This window comes from Protopterus annectens, chromosome 7.part0, assembly GCF_019279795.1.
Source record: "Protopterus annectens isolate FY-2018-M chromosome 7.part0, PAN1.0, whole genome shotgun sequence".
In the NCBI taxonomy this organism is placed as follows: domain Eukaryota; kingdom Metazoa; phylum Chordata; order Ceratodontiformes; family Protopteridae; genus Protopterus; species Protopterus annectens.
Genome location: NC_056739.1, coordinates 1575850811 through 1575861173, shown reverse-complemented (window position 1 = coordinate 1575861173; position 10363 = coordinate 1575850811). Strand labels below are relative to the sequence as shown.

The window sequence follows — 10363 nt, the reverse complement described above, 5'->3', positions numbered from 1 at the left end:
AATAGCCCAATTTCCACCAGCACCCTGTTGGCTAACAGTACTTGTGGCAGTCGTTGTTAACCCGGGCCTCGACCGATCTCATATATAAATATTTACTAGTATCCACATTAATTATTTGGTGAAGTTTTATGCTGGATGCCCTTCCTGATGCAACCCTCCCCATTTATCTGGGCTTGGGACCGGCACAAAGAAATGCACTGGCTTGTGCATCCCCAGTGGCTGGGCTACCAGCAATACAAATGATGTGAATCATAATCCCATGCTTAAGGATGAAGAAATGGATTATCCCCGGTGAAACGTCAGAAATACGCTGTCATACTGAGTATTAATAAACATATTACTGTTGTAATCGTTTATTGCAGGTGCTATATTTAGATATTTCACATATTTTAGATGCTGGAGTGATCACATTGACATTTCTTTGCATTCTGGTGTTTCTAAATGTTATCATCCCAGTCTCTACTCAAATTTGTATGGGGTCTGTTAAAATAATAGTTAAGGCTTCTTTTTTGGGGCATGTTTATTACATAAATGGATACAACTGCTTTATTTAGAAAATTTGCTTTACAGTAGATGGGTCAGGAAGTTGTTCTGGGTAATAACCACACTGTAAGGTAATTAGCTGTAGGGCTCATTTCTTAGAGAATGGGCCCCTGTAAAGGCTGTTGGTTCTTTTATGACAGCTGTAGCCAGGGTTTACTGTATGTTCTGAAGGGGTACAAGTATGAGAAAACTCAAAAAGGTTTAGAGGGCTAATCTGCAGCATGGAATTTCTATATATCTATGTAGTTTATAGAGAAATGGCTTTCAGTAGTGAGAAACGTGCTTGCTTAAAATTGCTAAAGGGCTTATATTCCATATATCATATTTTAGATGTCTATACACTATTATTTGGTTTGTATCATACATGATTTTAATTATTTAAAGTCTATGAGTAATAACTGGTCAGTTGGGCATATGTTGATAAAATATTTTCCTTGTTAATTATAAGATGCATAAACTGAAGAGTGACTGAATAGATGAGATGATACTTCAGCAATATAATTGAATTCTGATAAACCAGACTTTGTCCATAGCTAGGTACTAGGCTATCGGCCCAATGGCCTATGTAAGCCTAGCCAACAAGGTTCCCTGGCTTACGCCACCCAAGAAAGTTATCTTCCTATGCCACTGTCGAGCAGAGACACAGAAGTGATCCCTGGGGTGTATTTCCTATTTCCTATCCACTCATATAGGTTCATAGGTAGGTACTAGGAAATAAACAGCCTCTGCAAGTCTTGAACCCAGGACCCTGCACACCATAGCCAAAGCAATTTACCACTAAGCCATATCAGATATAAAATGTTATGCTACCATCATATATTTCACTGCCAAGCCTTGAACCCAGGACCCTGTGCAAAACAGTCAGAGCAACATACCACTATGCCACATCAGCTGATTTGTTTTATTTTTGCTTTATTTGCTAATTTTCTATCTTTAATCATTTTAAAGTACTCTAGTATTGTACTTGTGGTGATAGCTGAGATGTTCACTTTTGAGAAGCATTCCAAGCAGTTTTACTGTGTAATTTGCTACTTTGTATTTGTTGCTGGTACTTAATCATTGCTTTCCTGCACATTTGGTCCTGCTAAAGGGACTCTACATTAAGAGGTATTAGGTCTGCATTCCAACAGCACTGCAAGGCAGTATGATTTGTCTCCAAGCTGGGAATTACTTTGGTCAGCCTGTAATGCAATTTGATTATTGGCAAGAGCATCATTTTGTTTATTTTAGTAGTTTCTGTGCTGCTATAAAGTTGGCATGTTTGCATGAAGGTGCTCATCATGCAGTGGCACTTTACACTGCCTTGTATAGTCCCAAGTGCTTTGAATTAAAATTTTCCCTATGCAAGACTACCTCAGAAATCTCCCCAGTTCCTAGATGTGCAAAGAGCAACTGACGTTTGTGTTAAAGAGCACAGCCCTGGAAGTACAAATAACATGTAACAGCCTTGCAGAGAGCTGTTAACCCCTCTTTTACCATCCAGTAGTAAAAAAGCATGGATTAGGGATTTATAACCATGGATTTGCACTGTCCTTCTATCCCTGTAGGCAGCTTGTCAATTTAGGCATCCAGTTGCAAATATAGCAATAGTCCATGCTTACTGACAACCACCTAATTTTATTTTAAACTGATTTTGTGTGTGAGAGATGTATTTATAGACTGTCACTGGAGGCAAGACTGTCACTTAACAACACAGATAATACCAAACAGGTTGTCAGCGACAGACATACTACACCCACTCACTGCACATACTATGGACTAGACACAGACCCACATATGCTGAGGCTCTTAAATGTAATCTTCCAAAAACTCAAACGTCTTCCAGGTGTAGCATACAAAACAAGTATCCTCAGCAACCTCTAGAGCACTCTAAGACAACACACACCAAGTTGCATACATCATCATTACAAGGTGTCTCACCCTCTAAGTTCATAAGGCAAACAGCCATACAACACAATATTTTAGTCATATGAGATTCTATTGTGAGATACACATATGTTCCACTAACCAGGCTGAGTGAGGAGAGAGTCATTGTCTGCTGCCTGTCAGGGGCCAGGATCTGCCAGATAATGCATGCATTCAAGTCATTGCACTACAAGTACCAGTATGTCTCCTTCATAGTTCATGTGGGTGTAAATGACCTGAGACCCTGGACTATATGAAAAGGAACATGACAGAGCTCTCAGACTAATTGTTTCAGGTAGATGTGAGCCTAACTTTGAGCATTCTACCTTCTCCAAAGATGATGCCACAGTACCAAAAGAAAATAAATGACTAATAATTGACTTACTCTTGGTGTCACTCCAAGGGCGTAAAATATTTGTCTGCCTGGAGGATATGGTAGACAGACCAAGCTGCTTTGCCAGGAGAGGTCTGCTCCTGTCCCACTAGGTTTTCAAAAATTGACTAAAACCTTGTCCATCCCAATAGTGCCTTTTTTTAGGCAGTGCCAATCTAATAAAACTACCGATATAGCTAAACTGACTCAGAATAATCTAAAGGTGTTACTCCTTGGTGCCAGGAGTCTAAAGAGGAAACTGCACTCCCTGCAAATTCTCCTCATCCTGGAGAATATAGAAATCCGTGCTGTTACTGATACTTGGTTTAAAGCCACAGAGAGCACCCTGGCAGTGCAAGGATGTAATGCTTTCCGAACATTTGGACCAGCTACTGCACAGATAGGATTTAAAGGTGGTGGAGTTTCAGTTTACATCAAATATAAACATACCTCAAGGCTAGTCAAACAGTAGATATACTTGAGCTTCTCCACATCCAACTTACCATAAGTAAAGCCCTACACATTATAGGTCCCCCTGTATGATCTAAGAAACCCATACCACATATTTGAATGAACTGGAGACACACCCCATTCAACTCAACACAATATTCATGGGTGACTTTAACTACCCCAACATTAACTGGGAATCATACATGACCTAGAACATACATACAAGGGACTCCTGGACTTTGTTAACACAAACACTATGGAACAGTTAGTCTGCATGCCCACCAGGGGCACAAATATCCTTGACCTGGTCCTCATAAACATGGGGGAATGATGCACTCCCCCTAAAATAAAGTCCTCAGTGGTCTGGTCGATCCACAAAGCTGTCTGTTTTGAAATAAATATTAAGTCCAAGAGCCCAACTAACCCTGAAACATTTAAAAAATATTCCAAGGCTGACTACCTCCTGCTAAGGGACATCCTAGCAAAGGTTCAAGCCCCCCAAGCCTTGAGAACACAGCTGCCTATGTAGAATTGCTCACATAAACCCTGTATATTCATGTAAATAGCTGCATAGAGACAGCTGCATGAAATAAACATAGGGTAACCTCCAAAAATAAGCCAGCCTGATGGAATCTCAGTATAAATAGGCTGTCTAACAAAATAAAGAAAGAAAATCATTGCCAAAAACAGGAAGGGGGTTGCCCAACAAGGTAAAAACTTCCACATCAATCTGAATGAGCAACTTAGGGGGCTAATCAAATCCTCCAAAGCCAAATATGAGGTAATTATCAACTTTTTGAGCATATACTTAACAATAAACTTATCTATAATAGTCAACATGGTTTCAGACTCAGAAATGAACAGATACTGCCTTGTAAAAGCATAGCTGGGGTGGCGTGAGAGGTGCAATGGCCTTGGGTGCAAACTGTTGTGTGGGCGAGATTGGCCATTGAATATCTCTATCACACTAAACTGGTATTGCATTTGCAGTCAAACCTAGTGCTGCAGTGCTCTGTGTGCAGTCTAAACTATAGTAACTGTTTTCTACATCTGTAGCAAGCAGTTTGCTACACTTTAGAAAAAAGTGTTTTTTTTAACTAAAACATGAGCACTGTAGTGCTCTATGCAGACATCATATAAACTGTAGCAACTGTTTGCAAAAGTTTAAATGAAGCGTTTTTTACTAATACATGAGTGTCTTAATATTTCATGCAGGCAGGGTGTGTACTGTAGCAATTGTTTGCTACATTTGCAGCAAGTATTTTGCTACAGTTAAAAATAACTTTTTTTAAATAAACTGTGTTATGGAAGGAGGGTTGGAGCAGGAAACAGAAACAGGACCTGAATGGCTGGGGTAGGAGTATTTTTTTTTTTTTTTTGCTCTTAGATGGAAGCGCTTGGGGCTGGTCGATCTAATTGTAATAAACCGATCACTAAATATATTGAAGTGTTTTTTTTTTGTTTGCTCCTTTTGAAGAGCTGATGGGGGTTGGAGAATGTTTTGTGACCCCAGCACAGGGTGGAGATGCAGCCAAATACACCTCTGCTGCATTGTTTCACATTACTGAAAGCATTTATTGTTATTTGCATGTTGGTGATAATCTTGTATCTCTAGTAATTTGACCAAAGCTTGCCGGGGATGAACTCAATGAATGCTCAGAAATATTTTACTAGTAATCTGTAACTAAAGTTTACAGCCTGTTGAAAGACTATGGTATCCCCCCTCCTGCCACTATATTTATTTATTTATTTATTTATTTATGTTACATTTGTTAACCGGGAGAGTCCGACTGGATGCATGTCCATTTTCAGCGGAGGCCCGGGGAGAAAAGCTCCAAGTACATAACAGACATATGAACATTGTTAATGCAAAAAAAGTAAGATAGTTGAGTTCTAAATACAATATAAAGATACATCACATCTTGGGAAAAAAAAAAACAACAGCAGCATATAAAAAAAAAACATAGGTCAGTTACAAAGGCGAGGCGCCTTGTTAAAAAGTGGTTAAGGATAGTGAGGTAAGAGAAGGGTAAATGATAGTGGTTAATCAGGTTTGGAACAGGGACATTGCCAGAGAGTATTGAGATGGGGTTTAAGCTTTTCTTTGAATTGTAGGAGTGAGGGTTCTGAGGTGAGCATGGTCGGTAGGGAGTTCCACATTTTACCTACAAAGTTTGAGAATAGAGAATCCCCAGCAGAATTATTGGCTTTGGTAGTTTGAGCTAAGATCTTATTGGAGGAGCGTAAAGATTGCAGGTTAATATAGGGGTGAATGATGTTTTTCAGAGTTGGTGTTTTCTCTGGGTGATACAGTATCTGGTGAGCCGTTTTGAGTTGGTTGAAATGGAGTTGGCTGGAAAACTCTAACCACCCTAGTTGCTTCAAGTTAGTGCAGTGGTGCGTTCTAAAGGTGGAATTTGTGGCAAATCTAGCTATGTGATTGTAACAAGAAGCAAGTTTGTTAAGGGTTGTCTTGTTTAGGTTTGTAAAGAGGGGAGGCATAGAAAAGAGTTGATAGTAGGTGTGTGCTGGCAATTGTAATTTTAGCGTGAGGAGTGAGAAAGTGTTTTACTTTATAGAGAGAGCCAAGCTTTTTATTGACGGTTTTGATGGTAAGATTGAAATGGGTGTCAAATTTAAGGGAGTTATCAATGGTAACACCTAATAGCTTTGTGTGAGCTTCTGGTGATATAGTAATTCCATTGGAGGATGTAATAGAGAAGGTGGGGGGAAGAGTCTTGTTAGTGGGTGAGAAAGTAAGTAGTTTTGTTTTGTTGGGGTTGAGAACTAGTTGTCGACTTGAGAACCATTTTTCTATTAGGTTGAAGGTGTCTTGGGTTGAAGCAGTGAGGTCTGCCAGGTTGGAGGCAGTGCTGATGATAGTCAAATCATCTGCATATTGAAAGCATGTGGCATGGGGGGTGATTGTGGGCAGGTCATTAACAAAGATGGTGAAGAGAAGAGGGCCAAGAATAGATCCTTGGGGAACTCCAAGTGTAACAGGTAGGCATGTAGATAATTTGTCCTGCCATAGAACAGCCTGTTGCCTATTGGACAGGTAGGATTGGAACCATTTCAGCGTGAAATTGCTGAGTGATAGTTTTTTTAATGTATGGAGGAGTTGAATGTGGTTCACCATATCAAAGGCCTTGGAGAGGTCTAAGAAAAGAGCAGATGATAGTTTACTATTGTTTCTGAAGTTATTGATGGTATTAGAAAAGGATAGTAGGGCTGATGTGGTACTGTGATTTGGCCTGAAGCCATGTTGGGAGTTAGCTAGAATTTTATTTTTGGTGAGGTGTTCCATCAGTTGTTTGTGGACACACTTTTCCATAATTTTGGCCAGGGTGAGAGTATAGCTATAGGTCTGTAGTTGGTTAGCTCTAGTGAGCTACCACCTTTATGGAGAGGAATAATGTGGGACATTTTCCATATGGAGGGGATGAAGGCTTCTGACAAGGTACGGTTTATGATTATGGAGACGGGATAGGAAATGGCCTCAGCTGCTTTTGGCAGAAACTCGGCTGGGAGAAGGTCAGCTGCTAGCTTAGTGGGTTTTAGTTTTTAAGAAGAGATGTTATAAAGGATATGGGTACTGGATCGAAGGTAAATAGATGATCTGATGTAGTTGTAGTATTCTGCTGGCATGGGTAGTGGAGTGGGCTGGTTGTTTGTTTGAATTGTGTGGCCAGGGATTGTATAGTTTCTGTGAATAAACTATTGAATGTGTTAGCAATGTTTACAGGGCACTGTTGTTTGCAAGTTGTTGGAGTGGGGGTGGTTGCCTGGCCTGGGTGCAGGAGCTTGTTTAAGCCTGCCCAGAATTTTTGTGGATTATTAAGGTGTTTGTGTTGGAGGTGGAGGAAGAAGTTTTTTTTATCATTTAAGATCATTCTTTTAGTTTCATTTCTAAGTTGCCGGAAGGTTTGGTGGGAGAGGTACGCCATGTGACCCACATCTTGTTTCTAGATAGGATTTTGGATTTTGTTTCCTTAGAGAGCCATGGTGCGGTTTTGGTTTTAGTTCTAATGGACTAAAACCTAACTAAAATATATCACTTGGTGCCCCATAAGGCTGTATACTCACCGTCATCAATAACCCCTTTTCCCATGCCATTATCCTCAGTTCTTTGATAGACATGCCTGATTGTCATAGGTCTTCTATCACACAGTATCATTTTGCTGGATACCCTTATTTCCTTTTGCCTCCTTCCTGTCTGTTCCAAATGTTCTTCACCAGATTGTATTTTGCTTTCCTGCACATGTGCTCAGACCACTATAATCTATTCTTTGGCCTTCTCTGCAACTGGAGCTACTTGGGCTTCTGCTCTGATGTCCTCATTTGTTTGTCTTTTCCATAGTGTGCATCCTAACCCCTATCTCGGGCACTTCTCCATCACAGCTACTTCCTCAACTGCTCTGCCTTCACTGTCTAGGTTTCTGTACCATACAGTAGAACTGGTCACACCACTGTTCTGTAGATCTTACGTTTTCAGCTTCTTTGGCCTTCTTCTGTCATACACTAATCCTGATACTCTGTACCAGTTGGCTGAAGCCCTCTGATCTAGTTTTGATTTCCTTTTTCAGATTTCCCTTGTCCTCAACCACCCATCACAGATACTTGAAGCTGTTAAACTGTTCCATTTTCCCTTCTCAGTTCTCAACTTCTGATTTCCCCTATTTTCTGCCATTACAACTGTCTTATCTGTACTCAGTTTCATCCCATATGCCTTCAGTTTTGCTTTCCATTCATCTAGAATTTCTGAAGTTCTTGTTCAGTCTGCCTGTAATGCCGCATTATATGCATACAGCAACTTTGCTGATTTGTTCCCTTGAAACTGTTTACTAATATAGCCCCCCACCACTATGAACACCCATGGGCTCAGAGCAGAACTCTGATATACACCCACTCCCACTGGGAACCCCTTGTACTCCTGTCATTTGGTCCTTGTACATAGCCTGCACTAATTTCAACAATGTTTCTAAGACTTCGAACCATTGCAAGACTACCCAAATCAAGTTTTTTTGGAATCCATTTCTAGGAATGCTCAGTTGGACTATTTCCGCATCTCTAGCTTCTTCTCAATTCATAGGTTCATAGGTATTTACTGGGCTAACAGTCATAAGGGCCTTTTTAAGTGTAGCCATGCATCCCAAATCTCTGACAAGTTCTGATACCCTTGATAAGTGTAAACATGAGCCTGGGAGATGAAACATTTAGAGGTTATCTGTATCCATTAGAGGCATAGGTACCAAACCAGGGATGAATTTCTGGTTTCCCATTCAATTGTCCAAGCTACACTTGAATTGGGTTAGGGAGAAACTCCGCCTCACATGGATGGGGAGCCTGTTCCATAGATGGAGTAGTCTCTGGGATACATACCTATCTCTCCAGCAGGTCCTATTTATGTCACAGGCAAGGTTTAAGTCTTTAGAATGGGTAATTCTGGTGCTGTTTATTTTGTGGATATGCAAGAGGTCCATCAGAGTGAGGTCTGAAAATGCCCTGTATACCAGGCATAGATCTCCCCTCAAAAGCCTGTAGGAGACAGAATACAAGGATAGGGCCTTGAGGCGGTCTGCATAGGACATATTACTTACACCCTGTATTCTTTTAGTGAAGAACCTCTGTGGACATTCCAATTTTTGAATATGCCTGGTTAGGTAAATACCAAAGGGGGCATTATACTTAATGATAGGTCTGATGAATGCCAAATACAGTGGAACAATGACTTCATTGGACTTAGATGCCATATATTTGTTTATAAGTTGCGTAACATAGAATGAGTTCCTCACCACTTTAGACATGTGATGATAAAAGGCTAGATTACTATCTATGTATGCCCCTAAGTCCCTGACTACTGGGTCAGCTCTAAGGGGTGTGTTGGCAATAAGATGGTTACCAGGGATGGATGACTTCCCAAGGGATACTATTATGCATTTCTTAGCATTTAGTTTTAGTCCATGGCTCTGACACCAGTTATTTGTCTGTGCTAGCCCCTCCTGAAGAAGATTTGTGTCCGTGTAAGATTCAATGACAGCTCCTAATTTGCAATCATCTGGAAATTTAGTTAGCCAGAGACCACTAACATTAGCCTTGACTTCTGAGAAGTAAATGCCAAAAAGGAGCAGTCCAAGGACTGATCCCTGAGGGACTCCACTTGTAACCGGCCTCATTGTAGAGGTAGACTCCCAGTTGGCTATCCACTGGATGACATACGGGTTTGTACCTAACCTCCTGAGTTTGTCAACAATGCCTGAGTGGGGTATTGTGTCAAATGCCTTGGCCAGGTCAAGGTAGGCAGTGTGAACAATTTTAACCTCATCCATTGCTTTGGTGACCTTCTCAAAGAAGTCCACCAGGTTGAGAAGGCATGATCTGCCCTTGATGAAACCAAACTGGGTTGGGTCCAGTGTCTGGAGGTTTACTATATCTCTATTGATCACCTCCATGATAATTCTTTCCATGGCTTTACATATAAGACTAGTGAGACTTATGGGTTTGTAGTTTCCAGGGTCTGTAGATGGCCCACCTTTGTGCAGAGGGATGACTGTTGCCTTCCTCCATTCATGAAGCATGAAGCCTGTTTGGAGGGTACAGTTAAATAGTAATTCCAGAGGCCCTGATAGGTCATGTTTTATGCTATTTAGAAGGCATTCTGGGATATTGCCTGGACCCAATAAAGGTTTCCATGCCAAAACCCAGGATTGAACCAGGGACCTTTAGATCTTTAGTCTAATGCTCTCCCAACTGAGCCATTTTGGGTCATAATGGTCTCACTACAAACATCAGGTCAGTTAAGTTGCATCCTGATCTGAATCTGAACTGCTCACCTCTCATCTCACTTTATTTCTAAACCATTTATATCAGAGGATCTACAACTTAAAGGAGGTTAAAGCAAAAATCCATCCAATCACTGAAAAAGTACAAACCCTGGACCACAACTTCAGACAGAAAAAACAGCAAAAGCTATAAACAGACTCCATACAAGAACAAAGGACATTGCCACAATTCCCAACCGGACATAAATGCCACCAGATCATTATGGACATGAGGAACAGACCCAGCAACAATACAGGCACAGCCAGCACA

General features: G+C 40.8%; 1 non-coding gene across 1 annotated transcript; it reads right to left on the bottom strand.

Annotated features, from left to right (window-relative positions):
* Window positions 1-9963: 9963 nt before the first annotated feature.
* On the bottom strand, window positions 9964-10036 carry TRNAF-AAA. Its single transcript has one exon. It is a non-coding gene; the product is annotated as a tRNA-Phe (tRNA).
* Window positions 10037-10363: the final 327 nt, after the last annotated feature.